Source organism: Python bivittatus, unplaced genomic scaffold, assembly GCF_059951505.1.
Source record: "Python bivittatus isolate LINGU-HERP-01145 unplaced genomic scaffold, Pbiv_v1 ctg000610_np1212, whole genome shotgun sequence".
NCBI classification, from domain to species: domain Eukaryota; kingdom Metazoa; phylum Chordata; class Lepidosauria; order Squamata; family Pythonidae; genus Python; species Python bivittatus.
This window is the reverse complement of record NW_028277088.1, coordinates 37207044-37227241: the sequence shown is the minus strand read 5'-3', so window position 1 is coordinate 37227241 and position 20198 is coordinate 37207044. Positions and strand designations below refer to the sequence as shown.

At 34.4% G+C, this 20198-nt stretch overlaps 1 protein-coding gene across 2 annotated transcripts in view; it reads right to left on the bottom strand.

Annotated features, from left to right (window-relative positions):
* The window catches only part of UBE2E2 (ubiquitin conjugating enzyme E2 E2), a 185872-nt gene that overhangs the window by 26331 nt on the left and 139343 nt on the right, over positions 1–20198 (bottom strand). The window lies entirely within an intron of this gene.

Below are 20198 nucleotides of genomic sequence, written 5' to 3'. Positions count from 1 at the left end.
AACAACAATAATGAGATAAGGGGTATGCATCAAATAGTAGAGACATCCATTCTCCCAAATCCATCTAATGACTGCAAGGATATGGCATTTGCTTGGAAATGAATGAATATAGGACTCTTATGTTTCCTTCATAAAAATATTGGGTGCTATGTTCAGATGGCTCTAGAAGAGTGATGTCATAAGCAATACTGATGTAGTAAGACTATCTGATGTGTGTTCATGTGTTATTGCACATACTATGTATCATCTGAGATCTATAGTTGTTTGACATTCTGTATGAATTCACTTGACCCTTCTCTCATGACTAAATCAAATTGCAATAATATTTTACAGGATATATTTAATCAGAGCTAATATTTTTTTCCAAAACTTGACACATTATAATGATGCACTTAAAAGCCAGGATTATCACAAGAAAACCGGGATTATCACAAGAAAACCAGAATACATTTTATGTCCTATTTCCTATGCTATATGTTACTGAAATGTTTTTCTTCTGGATTCTAGTATTTTTAATTCTTTCTATCTCATCCATCTAGAGAATAATTATTATTCGAAGGACTGGGGAAAAAAAAATAAAATCCACGTATGTTAATTTAATTATATAGACACTTATGACACAACCAAATTATGTATGATATTTACAACATGACCCACAGCTTGATGATTTTTTAAAAAGAATTCTGATGGCCTTGAGATACATCTAAATTCATACTCATAAAGACTGATCTGGTTGAGTAAAACTAATGATAGAAGAACCTTGAAAACTAGAAAGTAAATTTAGAAAAGAGGTAAATCATTTTTATACCTGTCATCTCATAATTTCATTTTGTAAGCTTTAGTTTTTGCCCACAGTTTTCAGTTTGGGGAACATTAACTTAATGCTATAAACTGCTATAAATTATGGATTAATATTAATTGCATGCAGCTAAAATACTATGACCATATGCCTCATAACATACTACTTTCTTCTAAAAAACCCTCTTTGTGTTTTATAAAGAGTCACAACATTATATTTTTAATAATGAGATACTTCAAAAATGAAACTAAAACCCATAATGGGAAATTTGTAAAGTGCCTATAGATGCTAATTCATTATGCATTTCTAATGCTGCCCTTACTGTTGATAAAACTGCCCATAACTGAAAAGTTATATAGTTGAAGTTATATATTGCATTGGCTGGGTAATATAATACTATTTCTAATATTTAAGAATAACTTTCTTATGATGGTGATTGTTAAATTAACATTAGACATTATTTTTTCAGTTCTAGACTCCCACTTAATCCTGAGCAGCAACACTAGAACCATGTATATGACTCTTTTCATTCTCCTATGACCTGATGCAAAAGAATTATAATCTACCTTAATATAATTTACTCTAACAGCACATTTTTATTCAATAGACAAAATTAATTAATGTGTCTTTTGCTGCAGTAAATATTTGTTTTTGTTGTCACCCTCTGCTAATTTTGTTCAGTCAGGGATGAAAAATAAAATAGTTAATTATTAAGCTTTGTACCTGAATAACACATGGAAAACCTTCTTGTATTTAAAAGATTTACAGTATGCATCTAGGCTTGTACTACATAAGATGAATTAACATAATTTAATATCACTGTCAGTTCCAACAGTAATATTGGATTTAAAAAATGCCACACAGTATTTTTTCCAGAGTATTTCTTATGTTTCCTACAATTACAATATTGCAGTTAAGAAGGGCATGAAAAATATCTACAACAGATAGTCGGACACCTGCCGATGAAGATGAAGAGAGAGCATTATTCATTACTTTGAAAATCAGCCAAGGAAAACAACATGGGAAAAGAAAGAAAAGACCGGGATCTTTTTCCACTCTAAAGTCAGCCAAGCAATCAAAGACAGAAGAACATCTTCCACACAAGGAATCTAAAAGGCAGCGCTCCCACTCTGCTTCGAACACACCATGTAACTCTACTAATCAACTCAAAATGGATGACTTCCTGAAAAACAATCAGCCAACAGCTGTAAGTAACAAATTCTTATCCCCATCCCCATACCTTCTAACAGATTTGACCCCTTGGAATGGGACTTACAAGCAGAGGTAGAAAGTTCACAACTTTTGGACATCTCTGCTTCTATCACTGGGAAGTCTTCTCCTCTTTGATCGGCAGTTATTTGCTCTGCTGCTGAGGGATTGATGCAACATGGGGGAGAGGAATTGCAACACAAAAACTTTACCGATTTTATATCTAGGCAATGCCTTCTGACGGCGCAAACAGTGCTTTCAATATTTGATCTCTTAACTACTGTCAACAACAAAGTGGACTCGATAAAAGAATCACTTGTACAATCTGTTGACCTAAAGATGGATACTAATTTGGATTTGATCAAAAGTACTATAGACTCGGGAGAGGCGGAGCTGGCGTCGCGGCGGTACGGTGTGCGATCTGGAGCTCCCAAGATCGCAGCTGATATCTCCGATGCTGGACGGTCCCGAAGGACCTAAGCCGTCCCGTAGAGACGGCGACTAGATAGGGCACGTCCTGTTGATCCCAGGGATATCGCAAAATCTCTGGTTGATCCGGGAGAAGCCCTGAAACCAGCGACGGAGTGGCAGCCATTGAGACTGCAAAAGCCGGGACAGCTCCAAACGGAAGAAGAAAGTGTGCCAACCGGGTGAGATGGACCTTTATTATTCAATTTTGCTTAGAGAACACCCTAAGTAATCCAAAGTGAATTTTTAAAAGTGAAGAAAAGTGGGACTAAGCGGCGAGATTAAGCCTTTGGGAAAATTCTTTTTAGTTATTTAACTTTCCCTTTTTATGGACTTGAATCTGGCAGAGTGTGGTTTATTTCATTTTTAAACTCAACTGGACTGGCTTTTCTGTTTGATACTCAATAATTTCTGATTTCAAGCATTAGGACTAAGATTTTTTTTTAGTGTTTTAAGAAGCATATTTTTTTTTTCTCTTCTTTTCCCTTTTTTTTTTCTCTCCTTTCTCTCTGGCTGGGAAAGAGGAAAAGCGAAGTGAAAGCTAATGAAAGAAAGTAGCACTGCCACCTAGAGGCTTGGATATATATATATATTGTTTTTTCTACTGTGACTTGTTTTACTCATACTCAAGGACTCTTAAAAAGATAGCGAAGTGCATCATAAACTGTTTATATAGGTGCCACCTGAATATTTATAAACAAGACAGCGGAGAGTGGATTCTGAAAATGTTTAAGGTGGAAAGCCTGATTTAGTCACAAGAGCCTTGGACATTTAGTGGCAGTAGCATACTTCTTGCTAGAGCCTTGGTTTTTTTTTTTTTCTTTTTCTTTTTTCTTTTTAAAGGAAAAGAAATTTAGCTTTCTTTTCCCCTTCCTTTAATTTTTTTTAACTGTATACTATTGGATTAAGGCGGACAAGTGCCTGAAGGTTTTTCCTTTTCCATTCCCTTTTATTTCCAGGTTTATTTTTATCTCCTTTCTATTGTTTTTCATTTTCACTTTGTGGAATAGTATCTGTGGTTCTTGCCTTGTTCTCTCCCTTTTTTCTTTTTTCTGCAGCTTTAAGCATCAAGATGAGCAAGAAAATAACAGCCCCAATCCCATCAACGTCAGTAGCTTCCTCTTCACCTCCTGGTAGACAACGTTCAATTCAGACAATGATACAATATGAAAAAGAGAAGGAAGTGACATTACAGGCAATTATGCAAGAAATTCAGAAGATTGGAAAGAGGACGGAGAATATTGAGCATAGAATTGAAAAGACAGATGAAAGTATACAACAGATGATGACAAAATATGAGGAGAGATTTAAGAAAATTGAAGATGAAGACACACAAAGAGATAAGAAAATTGGAGATATCGATACTCGACTGAGTGAAGTCGAAAAAGCCAGGAGTGACTTGCTAGGATGGGAAATTGATAAATCAGAATACTATTTGAGATTTCAAAACATAGAGGAAGGAAAAGGTGAAAACCTTGCGGAAATAATGACAGAAATACTGGCAGAAGCATTGGAGATAACCACAGAGAAGATGTCGGATGGGATGGATGAAATCTTTCGTGTATATACGAGATATGCAATGAGAAATAAACTACCAAGAGAAGTACACATAAGATTTACTAAAAAAACTATTAAGGCACAGATACTCCAGGTGGCAAGAGAGAAAACACTAAAGTACAAAGATAAAGAAATTGTAGTCCTGAAGCAGGTGCCAAGAAAAGTAAGAGATATAAGAAGGCAATACTCATTCCTGACTAAAGAGCTACTTAGAAGAGGAGTAAACTACAGATGGTTGATTCCAGAAGGTCTTCAGTTCACTTGGCAGGAGCAAAGACAAAGAGTTGATACAGTCCAAAAAGCAGAGCTATTCTATTCAGAATTCTTTAAAGGAAAAGAAGAAGACACACAAAAGGAAGAGTCGTTAATTGAGTTTCAAGAAGAAGGTGCAGCAGCAACTGGAAAAGAAAAAGAAGAAAGTGGGGGAGATGGTGCTCCTAGAGAACAACGAGAAGTAAGATCTACTAGAGCAATTAAACCCTCGTATAAAGCCTAACATGGAGGAAAGAAAATTGATTACGATCAATATAAATGGACTTAATTTGGCTATTAAAAGAAGGAAAGTATTTCATAAATTAGAGAAGTTAAAGTTTGATATAATTTGTCTGCAAGAAGTACATATCAAAAAACAACACGAATATTTGTTGCAGCAAAAAAAACTGGGTAAATTATTTACTTCCTTGCCACAATGTAAAAAAAGAGGTGTGGTCCTATATATTAGAGATACAATGCCAGCAGAACAAATCTATGCGGATGATGATGGAAGGATTTTGATGGTTGAAATAATAGATAATAATGTTAAAACTCTTTTAATTGCAATTTATGCGCCCAATGACAATCAAGAAAAATTTTATAGGAAATTACATATGAAAATAGCTGAATTGGATTATGTTAATATTTGTATGATGGGAGATTTTAATGGAATAATGAATGATCAATTAGACTATAAAACACAGAAATTGACAAAGAGAACTAGGAAGACATTGCCAAAATCCTTCCTTCGAATGACAGAAGAAATAGACTTGAAAGATGCATGGAGAGAAAGAAACCCAGCAAACAAACAATATACTTTTTATTCAGACAGACATGCATCTTGGTCTAGAATTGACATGATATGGATGTCAGCGGATTTATTTGTTAACATTCGAGAAATTGAAATACAAACAAGTATTTGGGCCGACCACAACCCAATGGTAGTTATCTGGAAAGGACAACGGAAGAGATCTAGATGGACTTTAAATAATAGGATACTAAAAGAAAAAGATTTCAAACAAAAAATAGAGAAAGAACTTACCTTCTTTTTTAATGTAAATAAAAAAGAGGATACATCATTACAGAATCTTTGGGATACAATGAAGGCTTATACAAGAGGTTTAATAATAGATTATACAAGGAAAAGAAACATAACGCAGAAAAAGACTTTTAAACTATTGGAGGATGACCATAAAAAATTGGAAGAAGAGTTACAGAAATCCCCGCAAAAAAAAGATATTAAAGCTAAAATGGATTTAATTAAACATAAAATGGGATTAATGGAAAAGGAGGAGCTGGCACAAAAAATTAGAAGTGCTAAACAGAATTATTTTGAAGATGCAAATAAACCAGGTAGATGGCTAGCTTATAAACTGAGAAAAGAGAGAGAATCAAAAGGTTTAATCAATTGATAAATGAAGAAGGACAGATCTGCTTTGGTAATGAGGACAAGAAAAAAATTATACAAGATTACTATGGAAAATTGTACTATCAAGAGAATGTACAAGAAGAAGAAGTAAGACAACATTTACAGAAAGCGAAATTACCTCAGATACCTAAAGACATTGAAATAATGTTAGAGGGGAATATAACTATGATGGAACTAACAGAAGCTCTAAAAAGCAGAATGTCGGGAAAGCCCCGGGTCCAGATGGGCTGCCAGTGGAATTTTACAAAACCTTCCAGGACATATTGAGCCTTCAACTATTGGAAGTTATGAATGAAGTTATGACAAAGAAGAGGATACCCCAAACATGGACTGAAGCATATATTACACTTATACCAAAGGAGGACACTGACCCACAACAGGTTAAAAATTATAGACCTATATCTCTACTAAATTCAGATTATAAAATTTTTGCTTCAATATTGGCAGAAAGACTAAAAAGATATTTAAATAATTTTATCCATGCCGATCAAAACGGATTTTTGCCAAAGAGACAAATTAAAGACAACATGAGAGTAATTCTGGACACACTGGAATACTATGAGGCACACCCTGAAAAGCAAATGGCCCTGATATTTTTAGACGCACAAAAAGCCTTTGACAACGTGAATTGGCGATTTATGCTACTGCAACTGGAACAAATGGGCTTTGGTAGAAAATTTACCCAAGCCATTGAAACAATATATCATAAACAGACTGCAAAAATCATGATAAATGGAGATTTAACAGAACAGATAGACATAACAAAAGGGACGAGACAAGGTTGTCCACTATCGCCCTTGTTGTTTGTCTTAACACTAGAAGTGTTGAACAGGAATATAAGAGAAGAGAAAGAAATAAAAGGAATGAAGATTAAAAAGGAAGAGTACAAATTGCAAGCTTTTGCAGATGACCTAGTATTTATACTAGAGGACCCACTGGAAACAGCACCTAAATTAGTTGAAAAGATAGAAGAATATGGAAAAGTAGCAGGATTAAAAATAAATAAAGACAAAACAAAGATATTAACAAAGAATATGCTAGCAAGGCAAAAGAAAGAATTGGAAGAAGTCTTGGAAATACAGGTTACAAACAGGGTTAAATACCTAGGGATATACATTACACCAAGATGTAGTACATTGAAGGAGGATAATTATCTTAAACTTAAACGACAGATTGTAATAGATCTGACAAAATGGGAGAATTTACAATTATCAATGACTGGGAGAATATCCACTATCAAGATGAATATATTGCCTAGGATGTTATATTTATTCCAGACAATTCCAATTCGTTTAGGGAAAGAGTTTTTTGATGATTTAAATAAAATTGTATTGAAATATATCTGGCAGGGCAAAAAGCAAGAATAAAGCTTAAATTACTACAAGATGCAAGAGTAAGAGGTGGGTTTGCCTTGCCTAACTGGGAATTATACTATCAGGCGACAAATCTGATGTGGGTAAAGGACTGGATAACTTTAAGAAATAATAGACTATTGACTTTAGAGGGACATGACCTGTTGTTGGGCTGGCATGCTTTCTTATGGTATAAGGGAACGAAAACACAGGGCTACTTTAGAAGGCACTATATTCGAGAGGCATTGTTTTTAAACTGGGAGAAGATAAGAAGACAATATTATTTAAAAGTTCCACGATGGATATCCACTATTGAAGCTTTTTCTTATCCAGTAACATATAAAAAGGAACAAACAGTTAGATATACTGAGATATTGAATGAAAAGGGTGAACTTAAAACTATGCAAGCGTTAGAAGAACAAGGTATAAAAATGAACTGGTTTTCATATTTGCAAATACAATCTAGATTTGATAAAGATTTTAAAACAGAAGGTATCTATGATGAGCTGACTGTTTTAGATAAAATTTTGATGGGCACTGATGAAAAGGTGATTAAAAAACTTTATGGACATTTACTAGAATTTAAGATGGAGGAAGAACAGGTTAAAGATACAATGATTGCATGGGGGAAAAATTTTGGATATGGAATTGATTTAGAGAAGTGGCAAAAACTATGGTCTCAAAACTATAAAATGACAATGTCAACTGCATATAAAGAAAACTTGTATAAGATGTTTTACAGGTGGCATTTACCTCCAGCAAGGATTGCGAGAATGTATAAGAACAAGTCTGATAAATGTTGGAAGTGTCATCAGAAGCCCGGTACATATTACCATATGTGGTGGACATGTCCAGAAGCTAAAAGATATTGGATTAAAATCCACACATGGTTGGAAAAAATGACAAAACAACATATAGACTTTAAACCAGAGACATTTCTATTAGGAATTATACCTGAAACATATAGTAAAGAACTGAAATATTTGATTGTAAATGTTTTGACAGTGGCTAGAATTGTATTTGCTAAAAACTGGAAAAATGAAAAAGTACCTATGCAGGAGGAAGTTATTAAGAAAATTATGGAATGTGCAGAGATGAGTAAATTAACATTTGAAATTAGAGAGCAAGAAGATAAACAATTCTATATGATATGGGATCTGTTTTATCAATGGTTGGATGAAAAGATATAGTAATGTAATAGATCAGCAAATTATATAATAGAAACTTGACAAACTGATATAAATTACTATATATATATATATATATATATATATATATATAATCAATGGATAAAAATGATATAAATCTTATTATGAAAGCTGGTGTTATAGACTAGTAACAAATGAATAATAATTGATAATTGATAAATATATAAATATATGTTAGATAGATGATATGAGATTCTATATAAATGATGAGTGAAGACTATGAAAGGATGGCACAAATGATTGGTAACTGGCTGACACACGGTTTAAAATGGAAGATGGTTTTTTTTAATGTTTTTTATGTTATTGTTTGTATGTGTTTGTTGTAAAAAATAAAAAAATAAAGAAAAAAAAAAAGTACTATAGACTCGCCACATGACCAACATTCAGATGCGCTTGCCAAGGAAGTTTCTCCTTCCCAAGAAATTCTGGATAAAAGGCATATAAACCGTAATTGTTACTTACAGCAGAATCAGATCACTTTACAAATTTTAAATAATAGAGTTAATAAGGGAAAGTGGAGATCCAGAAACCTAGCTGTTTCTTCCCTCGGCCAACTCCTCCACTGTAAAAGGCAGCTGGTGGATTTACAGAGGGTCGAGTGGCTTCCTTCTGGAAGGGATTTTAAACGTATTTTGCTGACTTTTAATCAGCCCACCATAGCAAGTATGTTGTTCAAAATGAAGCCTTTCTTGAGTAGGTTTGAGATTTATCCTATTCGAGTGTTCAGCAAGGAGGGAGTCAGAACTCTGGTAGCTTGTTCTAGCAAAAAGAGTGTCATTTCTTCCAAGCCTAACTGCAGTGACTATAAAGCAGTTATTTCCAAGGATGCTACCCCCCCCATCCTTGAGAAGCGGTTTGATTAACTCCTTCCGTATTTTGCCAGACTGAGCAAGTGGGCATTATTAATAGACTAGATGACTTGAAAGATCTGTTAGAAACTACACGCAAGGCTGCAAAACATATAATAGATCTTGGTACCCTGAATGATGGTTTAAAAAATGCCCTTTTCGAGACCCCTGATAAAATTTCTCTGCGTACAGACACAGTAAACGATAGCATTATAACAGAGGCAAACAGGCAAGAGGATCTGAATGGCTGCTTAATCACCGTGGTACAACAATCAGAAGAAAACCGTGGTGCAGGAGCTGATCTGAGTCCTAAGGACAACCTTTGTCCGATGACTCCCCTTCTGGTTTCTGTTACTACTCCAACAGACCAGTCTACAAACGTATCTTTGCCATAGGCCGCTGACCCACAACATCATTTGGAATTCAACCAGCAACCCGGTAAAAGAGAAGGCAGGCACATAATAAATCAGTGTGTCTTTTTTGATTCGGATGGAATTTTAGACAACATTACCAATGTGGAATGACTGGAAAACACTTGTGCTCCTTCTGAAGTGCACATGAACTCTTTCCCTATTCCTGAAAATGTTAAGCATGCAGACCAATTCCATCTGTTGTCTTGGAATATTGCTGGATGGAAAGTAAGAGTCTCGGATGGGGACCTGGTGGATTTTCTGATAAGTTTTGACCTTACAGCTTTTCAGGAGACTTGGCTGTCCCCTGAAGAAGATCAGATTCATCTGTCAGGCTTCAGATCATGGTTTATCCCCACGACTAAATTAAGACCAAAGGGAGGGCCTCTGGTGGCCTGGCAATTCTAGTCAAGGCAGAGCTGGGCTGGCAAGCCCAGGAATTGACTTTCAATGATACCCCATCTTCTCACCTAATTGTTAAATTTTCCTGTGATTCTTTTGAATTGGTTTTGTTGAATGCTTATTTTCCACCTTACTCCTCTTATTACTCACCAAACATCTGGGCAAATTTGGAAGTGACAATCTTAAAGGTAAAATACCCAAAAGCTATTATAGTCCTGGTAGGTGATTTTAATGCCAGGGTGGGGGCTTCCCTACAAAATTCTGTTTACTTAGGAGTTATTCCTGAGGACTACTTACTATCTGCTTCCCTTGGCATTCTAGAGATCAAAAAAGAATATTGCAGGTGTACAACTGGTTTCTATGATTTATAACTGTAATCTACACATTTTAGGTGGTAGGGACCCTGGTTTTATGTATCCTTTTACTTACCATTCAGGCAATTTTAGTAGTGTTTTAGATTTTATATGCATTTCAAGAGACAAGTTAGAGATGTTTTCAGATATACAAGTCCTGATGAGAGAAGACAGTGACCACCAACCAATTTCAGTTTCTTTCCAAGGAAGTTCCAATTCCCGAGAAAATCTACCATGGGACAAGAGGCTTCTTGCAAATTTGGAAGTGTGACAGGACAGAAAACTTAAATGGGCCAAAGTTGATACTGAAGCGTTATCCAGTTTTATGGCTTCTGCACAGCTCCAGACCTGGAAAAACCTAATTTCATATTCGTCTTCAGGTGCAGACAATATCTTGGCTTGCTCTGATGACTTAAGCCCTTAATTGAGAAAATTTCTCATTATTAAATTTCCGATGAAGGACAAGAAGCCAGAGCTAAATGGTTTGATTCTAAAACGCTTGAGAGCTGCAATGTGCAGGGCCCGAGGTTGTCCCACTATGGAAAACCATGTTAATATGTTGAAAATTAAATGTGATTATAAGAAACTGATAACTTCTAAGAAAGCCTTTCACAGAGCCAAATTATGGTCGGATTTGGAAGTTTGGGCAAAAGAGTCACATTCAGTCTTCTTCTGGAACGCCATTTCAGGCATACTGAAAGAACACAAATTTTATTTTGATATTCCCATTCCTGCCTCAGTGTGGGAGGATTTTTATTCTAATCTCTTTTTAAAATCTAATCAAGATTATATATATAATCAAACTTTGGAAAATCTTCCCACCTGGCCCCCCATTTCCATTTTTGAAACTAAAGCTATTATCTGTTCATTAAAATCCAACAAGGCCCCTGGTGAAGACTTCCTGCCCCCAGAGCTATTCAAGACTTACATGGATTGGTGGGCGCCTTTGTTAGCACGGTTATTTACATTTACCAATAATGCTGGCTGCATACCTGCAGGTTGGGAAGTTGCCATTATTGTCTCTTTATATAAAAAAGGGGACAGAGGCAACCCAGCCAATTACAGACCATTAAGCTTTATTGATATCGTTGCTAAAATGTATGTAAAGCATTTGCTGAATAAAATCGAAGTTTGGGCTATGGAGAATAACCTCTTGGTGGAGGAGTAAGCAGGATTCAGACCAGAGTGTTTCACCATAGATAACTGTTTCATTTTATATCATCCTGTATCAAAGCACTTAAAAATGGGTAAGAAATTGTTTACCACATTTATAGATCTAAGTGTAGCCTTTGATTCAATAAATAGAAACATTTTATGGAAGAAATTGACGGATCTAAATATGGACCCCAGACTTCTTTTTCTGGTTAAAGCTCTTTATTCTAATACACAGGTGAAAATTCATATTGGTGTAGATGGATCCCTGACTAAGAGCATACCTACCAACGTCGGGGTTAGACATGGCTGCGTCTTAGCACCTATGCTTTTCAATCTATATGTTAATGATTTACCAGGTTTTCTGAATGAGGCAAATATGCATATGCCTAAAATCTATAACAGATTTATCAACCTGATAAATACCTACCAACGTCGGGGTTAGACATGGCTGCGTCTTAGCACCTATGCTTTTCAATCTATATGTTAATGATTTACCAGGTTTTCTGAATGAGGCAAATATGCATATGCCTAAAATCTATAACAGATTTATCAATATTCTATTATATGCGGACGACATGGTCCTATTAGCCCATTCCCAAATAGGCTTGAGATGATTGCGGCAAAACCTAAGTTCCTACTGTGCCCTTAACTAATTATTAATAAAAGTAAATCCAAAGTGCTGGTATTTAGTAAAAAAAAAAAATGTAAAATATAATTGGCAAATAAACGGAGAACCCATTGAACAAGTGAATTCTTATATTTATCTAGACGTGACTTTCACTAATAACAGTTCATGGATGGATCATTTTAGAAGAGGTGTGATAAGGGCTGAGGTAAGCACTAAAAAGTTATTCAAATTATTTTACCATAACAAACCATGCACCCTGACACCTATCTTGAAAGGCTTTAGGGCCAAAATAATTCCGATGATGACTTACGGAGCAGAACTATGGGGTTTAAATGAAGCTACCCCACCGGAACAATCTAAATGCGCTTCCTGAGGCATATTCTAGGAACAGATAACAAAACGTCTGCCTCAGCAGTAAGAGCGTAATCAGGCTTTTATCCTCTAAACAGCCATTTAATGATTAAAGTTTTTACATATTGGCTGAAGATTCAAACAATGGACCCCAACAGACTTCCTAGAATTTGCCTAACAGAACAGCTAAGCATCTTGCAGCCTAACACATGGGTCTGTCAACTTTATGACGTTATCTCACATTATGGGCTTTCTATTCAGCACTTATTACTTAGGGGCCCCCAAGCAAGAGAAATTTTCAAGCAGAGAGTTATGGATATAAGTGCCCAAAATGACTTGGAACTTATAGCCAAAAATAGATCTTTAAGGTGGTTGGATACTAACAAAATACATTTTCAACCCGAAAAATACCTATTTATGAGTTTGCCTCAATTTTTAAGAAGGGCTTTTACCAGAACAAGATTTGAGCTGTTGGACTCAATGGCCAAATACGGACGCTTCTATAATATCCCATTTCATGAAAGAACCTGTACATGCGGTTCGCCTGATATCAAAAATATTGTTCATATTCTGTTTAATTGTCAATTATATGCATCTATCAGGCTTAAATATTTATCCCCATTATTGGAAAGAACAGAGTACTGGGACCTGAATTTTAGATTTTCTTATTTTCTTCAGGGCACTAATACATATATTGTACGCAGAACTGCCTTATTTATACTGAAGGCTGGGGCTTTAAGATCCTGTTATATAGAACAAATTGGGGTATCCTGTAAAGGTGATTCTCTCATCTGATAATTCTCCTTGTACTGTGATCACATATACATATATGTCTCATGTATTCTTTTTATAGTTTTGATTATGTTTTGTTTATATTTTTTATCTTGCTGTATTGATAAGGTCAATTGACTAATCAATAAAATTCATTCAATCAACTACAACAGATAAAGGCCTTACTAGAATGTCATGCCTTATAATACACCCAAGGCATGCTATTATCACACTGTTTCTTATTGTGTTCAGTGTTTAACTATTCATTTTGTTCACTGAATGTTAATAAAAGCCCTCTTTACCTGTAACTCCTTAGGGTCCCTTTAATAAAATTAAACAATGCTTGATTCCTTCAATTTAGCTGTATGATGACTACTGTTTAAAGCAGTCTATCAGTTTGTTAGCCATAGTAACTGCATTAATTTTTTGTCAGAATTCATATTGTTTCATAAATTTCCTTACAGGGCAAGAGAGTAATCCTAATATATTATCAAATCTTTTAAAAGAAAATTGAAAACATAATTTCCTTATTTGGAAGGAGAAAAATTGGCGTATTAGACAACTGAAGCAGTGAAAGCATTACTGCTCAGCTGCAACTTACAATGTCTACACCAAGTCGAAAATGAATTTAATTTACCCAGTTCTCAGTTTGCATTAACCTTTGAATAATACAACACAGCTGTGACTGCTGTAAGGAATAAACCAGAAAATTAATAATTAAAAGCACTTCTGTCCATGGAAATGTCATTCTGAGGAATAAAACTGAAGAGCAGCATAAAACAAAATTATTATTATAATAAATAAACAAAATGATTATAAATCCCAACTTGTCTGAGAAAGTTCAACTGGCATTGAATTAATCATAAAACTGATTAATTGCATTCTTTATCAAACTCAGAAATGATGCCCTTATCATACTTAATCAATGGACGAGGAATACAATTAGCCACATATATATTTTATAAAGATGGTAAGACCTTTTACAGCATAGTCTCCATTGAGTAGAGCTTAACTTCTGGTGACTCTGGTGACTTCTGGTGGACACACTGTGCAGTTTTTTTTCTAGTAGCAATATTGATGTGGCCTGCCATTGCTTTCAACTTCTTAGTCTAGCCTAGAGCTCTGGTATTCCCTGGAAGTCTCCAACCCAAATACTAACCAACCGTGACTGTGCCATGGATTGAATATAAAAGCAAGTGAGCAGTATGACAGTCATACTTTCAGATGGCTAGCTCATACAGAGAAAACTTTATGAGGACTGTATCACAAAACAAAGAGTAAATGGGCTGAGAAGACAACCAAGTGTGAAGTTGATGACATCCTGAAAAAAAATGGGAAGTTTAAAGAACAAAATGAAAAGTACTGTATGAAGTGGTGTATGGATACGGTGAAAGCAAAGATGGTTTGCATGGATACGTATAGTGTTGGTTTAAATTATGTTTTCTTTTTGTTTATCTCATGCCTTCTATACTTTTGGAATACTATTTCTTACTCCTTTTATGCATTCTGCATAACAATGTTTACCATAACAGAGCATGATGAACATGTATGCATGACAGTCTAGATAGTTAGAAAAAAGTTAAAATCAAATGAAGAACTTCATTGTCTTTGGAGCCCTGTTTTGTCTCCGCAAGAAGCAAAATGTCTTTGCTACTTTGGATCTTTAGAATGCTTTCTGATAAGCTCGGTGTTGGTCCCAACTCTTCAGGTATTCCAGGAGCTTGTTATGAGATGCTAGCACTTATATTTTACACCTGTTATTGCAGCATTTAACTTTAAATTAAATGTTGTATTTAGTAATTTAATTGCTATTTCATTGTTTTAGATTACATTTTGTTTTTGTTTTATTATCAATAATTTTGAATCCATATGGTGAAAAGCAGCATATAATCTGATTGGTAAAGAAATACCTGCTGTTTTTGTTATGACATTCTCAGTTCTAAGGCTAAGCCTCCCATTATAACTATATTTTATTCTGTTAGTTACTGTGCTGACCCATATTAAAAGTTACAATTTTTCTTTGTGAACTGAACATGTTGTTTATGTTTTTATTATTTGTTTTTACTAAAATGAATCACCCAATCCACAAACGTTGGCTAGGGTTGTAATTCAATGAAAGGGCATATGCTTTGTTCAATCCTTTCTGACATAGAATTGCTGCAATCAGCACAGATAGCACTAAATGCCTCAGTAGACTCAACTGGTATAAGGCAGTTTTCTGTTTTCTTATATTGGATGTTTCTGTTAAATACTCTTAATAAACACAGTGAATAATTTGATAATGTACATCAGTATAGTACTTAAGAATACAATGGGATGCTAGGATTGTGATTTTTTTTACTTGGGAATAAGTTCCACTGAAGTTATGACTTTTTTTCTGGATAAATATGTATAAAATTGTGGTTATACTTTCTGCAAACATGAAGAAATGGGAGAACAATAAAAATATAGTAGAATTGGACCCAAGATTAATCATGACTAACTTCAGTTAATTAGCTTCTTTTGATTTCAATAGATACTCTAAACATGACTAAAGAGAGATCCAGTCCATTGGCTCCATTCTAAGAACCAGATAAGTAATTCACCATTTATTTACATTAATAAGCATTTATTTTTTTCTTTTGTGGTTTGCCATAAGTGTTAAGGAAGTTGAACACCTACAGTCCCCAAGGCAATGACAACTTATTGGGCTTCTCCAGAAAATAAATGTTCATATTACAATCTTCAGCAAGAAAATAATTGTATAAGGTTTATAATAATTGTATAAGACATATCTCTTCTGTATGGACATCTGTTGAATATGCTGTATTCCATGAGATTTAGACTGCCATTCTAACCAATTGTGCTGGCATATAAATTGCAGACCTCAATCAAAATAGACAAAATCATCTGAGTATTTGAAATATTATCCTTCAATGAACTGATTCAGATGGATACTTATTTTGAAAAAGGGCAGGCTAATGCTTCTAAGACTGAACTGTCCTTATTACCATGTGCGCTACTGCTCTCAATCTTGCTAAATTAGTCTGTTTTAATATCAGGATAATATTGCCCATTGTAAATCCATTTAGAAATAGCTGAAAAATAAAGATAAAATAGTTTATGTAAGAACTAATTAGTTTACATCTTTTTTCAATAATTTAAAAATAAACCTGATTACAGTGGTAAACTGGACTATGATAGTATCTGATAAGGTTAAGGAAATACTTATTTCAAATGAAATGAATTAAAAAAAATAATATGGGCTGTTGTCCTCTATGCTAGCATTCTTGTGGAGATGCCTACAATGAGAGTCATAGTGAGATGGTAGTGTGTTCATGCTGTATGGATTTGTGATCATGCTGTAAATATAAGACATGAATTAGCATTTTGATGCCACACCAAGAATCAGGAAAAGAAATACTCTTTCACAATGTTCCTTATAAAAACAAATATTTTCACCATTAGAGAAATAGCCAGTGTTGAATATATAAGGAAGGGATAATATGTTGAATGGGCTTATTTAATGGATTTATGTAACACTAAGTAAAAATGAAAAAGTATACTTAAACAAAATATTTAAGTCTGTCCAAAAAGTGTGATGCTTTTGCTAATTTGTTTGTTTTGCTTTTTGTAATCATCTGAGTATTTGAAATATTATCAATATTTGGCTCTCTATCTGTTCATCTCCCGCACATTAATATATTTATCTGGCTCCCCTGGGTAGTATAAGATAAAAAAGCAGACCATATGTTTGAGAAGGCTTAACTTCAATGTGACCAGAATGCAGGTGAAGAGTATAGATCCATTTTCAGCTGCCAAACATTTTTGTACCAGAGCTCCAACATGATTGTTTTATCTTTCCAGTGTTTAGCTATGGACATTCTAGTGGCAGTCAACAAAAATATCAGTAATTCTTTAGAGTAATATTTGCATTAGTCCCTAAAATATATATTTAGAATTGTAAGTTGTGGACACATATTAATTCATTGATTTATAACTTTATCAAACTCAAAAAACACCTCAGATCAGAAGGAAAAGACATGATCACCCCAAGAAGTAAGTTTTTCTTACAACCATTCCAACAAAGAGAGGAACTTTTTTGTTCATGCATAGATGCATAGATGCTTCTGAATTATGCATCTGATGTATAGATGGAATCGTATCCCATTTGTGGAATAGTTTAAGAATCTTTTCTATAACTTGGGATGAGGATGATGACATTGGTTTCCATTTCCATATTTTATTCTACTCTTGATTCTTGATTTCTTGTTGAAAATCTTTTTTCCCAAGCCATTTTCAAACCAGTTAGAGGCTGGTACGTTTGTTCTGTGATAATGTTATGTAATTTAGAGATAAATCCTTTAGATGAATCTGAAACATTCAGTACCACTGCTTTAAAATTTGTCGAAGATCTATTTGCTTGAGCTTTTATTTCTAAATTAAGAAGAAAGGATCTGAGCTGTAATTGAAATACCCAAGTCTATTTTGAAGAAGCTAACTCATTAATTATCAACCCTAAATCAATACAATTGTCATAAAAATACTTCAGTCTGTATAATTTCTGATTGATCTTTGGTTTATAAAATGTAGTAACAGATATAGGGAATTTAGCAAATTGTAAAATCAGCACTTCAAAAAGGATTGTCATCACCTTTAAATCTTTTAATAGTGTCTGAGAGGAATAAGGAATTTCTAGTATCCCAGTGATATTTTCAACCAAGATTTTGGTTTCTACCTCTGCTGAAAACCACACAATATTTTTTTAGTGAAAAGCCTCATAATAAAGATAAATTTGGAATTCTAAACCCACCCTGAGATGTTTTTAAATATAACACTTTTTTCCCAGCAAGTAAAAAATGAATGAATTTTTGCCATCTTCTAAGAGTTAGTGAAGATAAATGAATTGGTAAAACTTGAAATAAATATAGTTTAGGAGTAAAACCATCTTAGTGGCTGCAATTCTTCTGAGCCATATTTTATATTTTCCCATTTCCTGACTTTCATTTTAATAGATTTTATTACAATGAAATCCAATTTACAAATCTGAGGCAGTTTTTTTTTTTTTTTTGAAACAGAGACTCCCAAATACTATTTTTAATACGATTTTTGGAATACTAAGGAGTTTGTGGGAAATTCATTTCCTTTTCTGCAAACTGAAAACACAAGGGCACTTTAAACCTGGTATCTGGTAGTCAACCTGGAGCAGCTTAAACTTTCTGAGAAATATCAGATTACAGTCCCACCAAAACACAAGTTGGCAAAAAATTGTTTCAAATAGTATTTAGAATTTATAATGAACACATAACAGTAAAGAAAAGCATGGATTGTTGTGAGATTTAAAGAAAAGGATTAAGTTTTAAAAGAGGAAACATGAACAATGGATTGGCACACCTAAAACTGAGAACTTAAATTAGTTTTGAGGGAAACAGGTAAGACTTATGTTGAATGCATGCAAAATAAAATTAAACTGAAATGCAACTTTTTCTATAGTTACTCACTGTTCAAAAGAACATAAGCTTCCAGCCTCTTCACTATTTAACTAAAAGAGTAGGGGTGATTTTCCTGCTTAGGGATTTAGCCAGCACTCACAGACTTGTCATACTAGAGAGAAAAGGGATTAGTCTGTAGGTCAGTTATAAGTGTGCTCTGACCTAAAGAGGCTTGCATCACTACCAGTGCCTGTAATAGCCACATTATTGCAGGCAATTCTGAGTCTACTCAGGGAGTACTGAACAGATTTTAACTGAGGAAGTTATGTGCAGTCAAGCATTTGAAGCTGATTCAGCCAGCAATAATCAGGAGCAGCTGTGCCCACAGAGGATAAGGAACAGGAGCTGCAGTCCATGAGTATGCTGTGTGCTGCAGCAAGGACAGCAACAGTGCTCCACACTTTTCCTTATCCAGTAAGGATGTTCTCAGTTTTGACTGGCTCCACTACCATGGGCTGTACTTAAAAACACCCACTAGCCTGGTTTCCTTTGTTGGAAACAACTGACCAACCTACCTGGACTCTGTGTTTGAAATTGTGATCCTCTGGAATCCTGAAACTGACCCCGGACTGGCTGCCGATGTACCCATGATGCCTAGACCTCTGGACCATGACCTGACTATACTTCTGCCTGCTACTTTGGGCTCTGGATGCTTGAATACTAGTTACAGGCAAGCTTTCTAGAAATTTGAAACTTTATTTTGTCCTGTGTATATGCTTACACACATACCCTGCCTGCTGCTGCCTGTATTTGCCCAATACTAAGTAAAGCTTGCAAACTATTCCTCTTTGTGTATGTGGGTATGGCCTGGAACAGGACACATACATTACTTTAAATAACTCTGTTTACTATATATTATTAGATCCAGATTTTACATATAGCATTACAGGATTTAAACTGATTACTATTATGTCCCATAGATATTAATGAGTTTACTGTATGACTAAGTCTGAATCTAAACCAAAGTCAATTATCAATTAATAATATCACAGAGAAGCTTTTTAGTATTAAATGTTGTTAGTGTTCCACAGATGGGAAGTCACTACAGGAAGATTAGCAAGGAAAATGGAAAGGAAGGTATCAGCAAAAGTTATTTTTTTCAATTTGACAACATTCTTCTCAAATGTTTTGACAATAAGCTCAATTTTTAAAATACTGCAGACCTTCAAATTAGATTGTATCAAAGCTCTGATGATTTCAAATTATAATTTGGACTCCCTCTAGAATTATTGGGATATAGATGCAAAAAAACAATTTTTGATCTTCCCTTTTGGAAAATATAAAATCCAGCTGATGCTGATTATCAGAATGATGTTAACCAGCTTGTTTAACATCCAGCCTGAGGAACTGCTATATGCCATCTGCTTGTTTTCTGATGCTAAACTTGTAACAAAAATTTGAGTTCCTCTCTTCAATACCTCTGAGTTTTATGTGAAAAATAATTAACTATATACAATCCAGACTGATTATAATAAATTATATAAAATATAATGTTCTTTAATAGTATTGTAATACAACAATAAAAACAGTAAAAA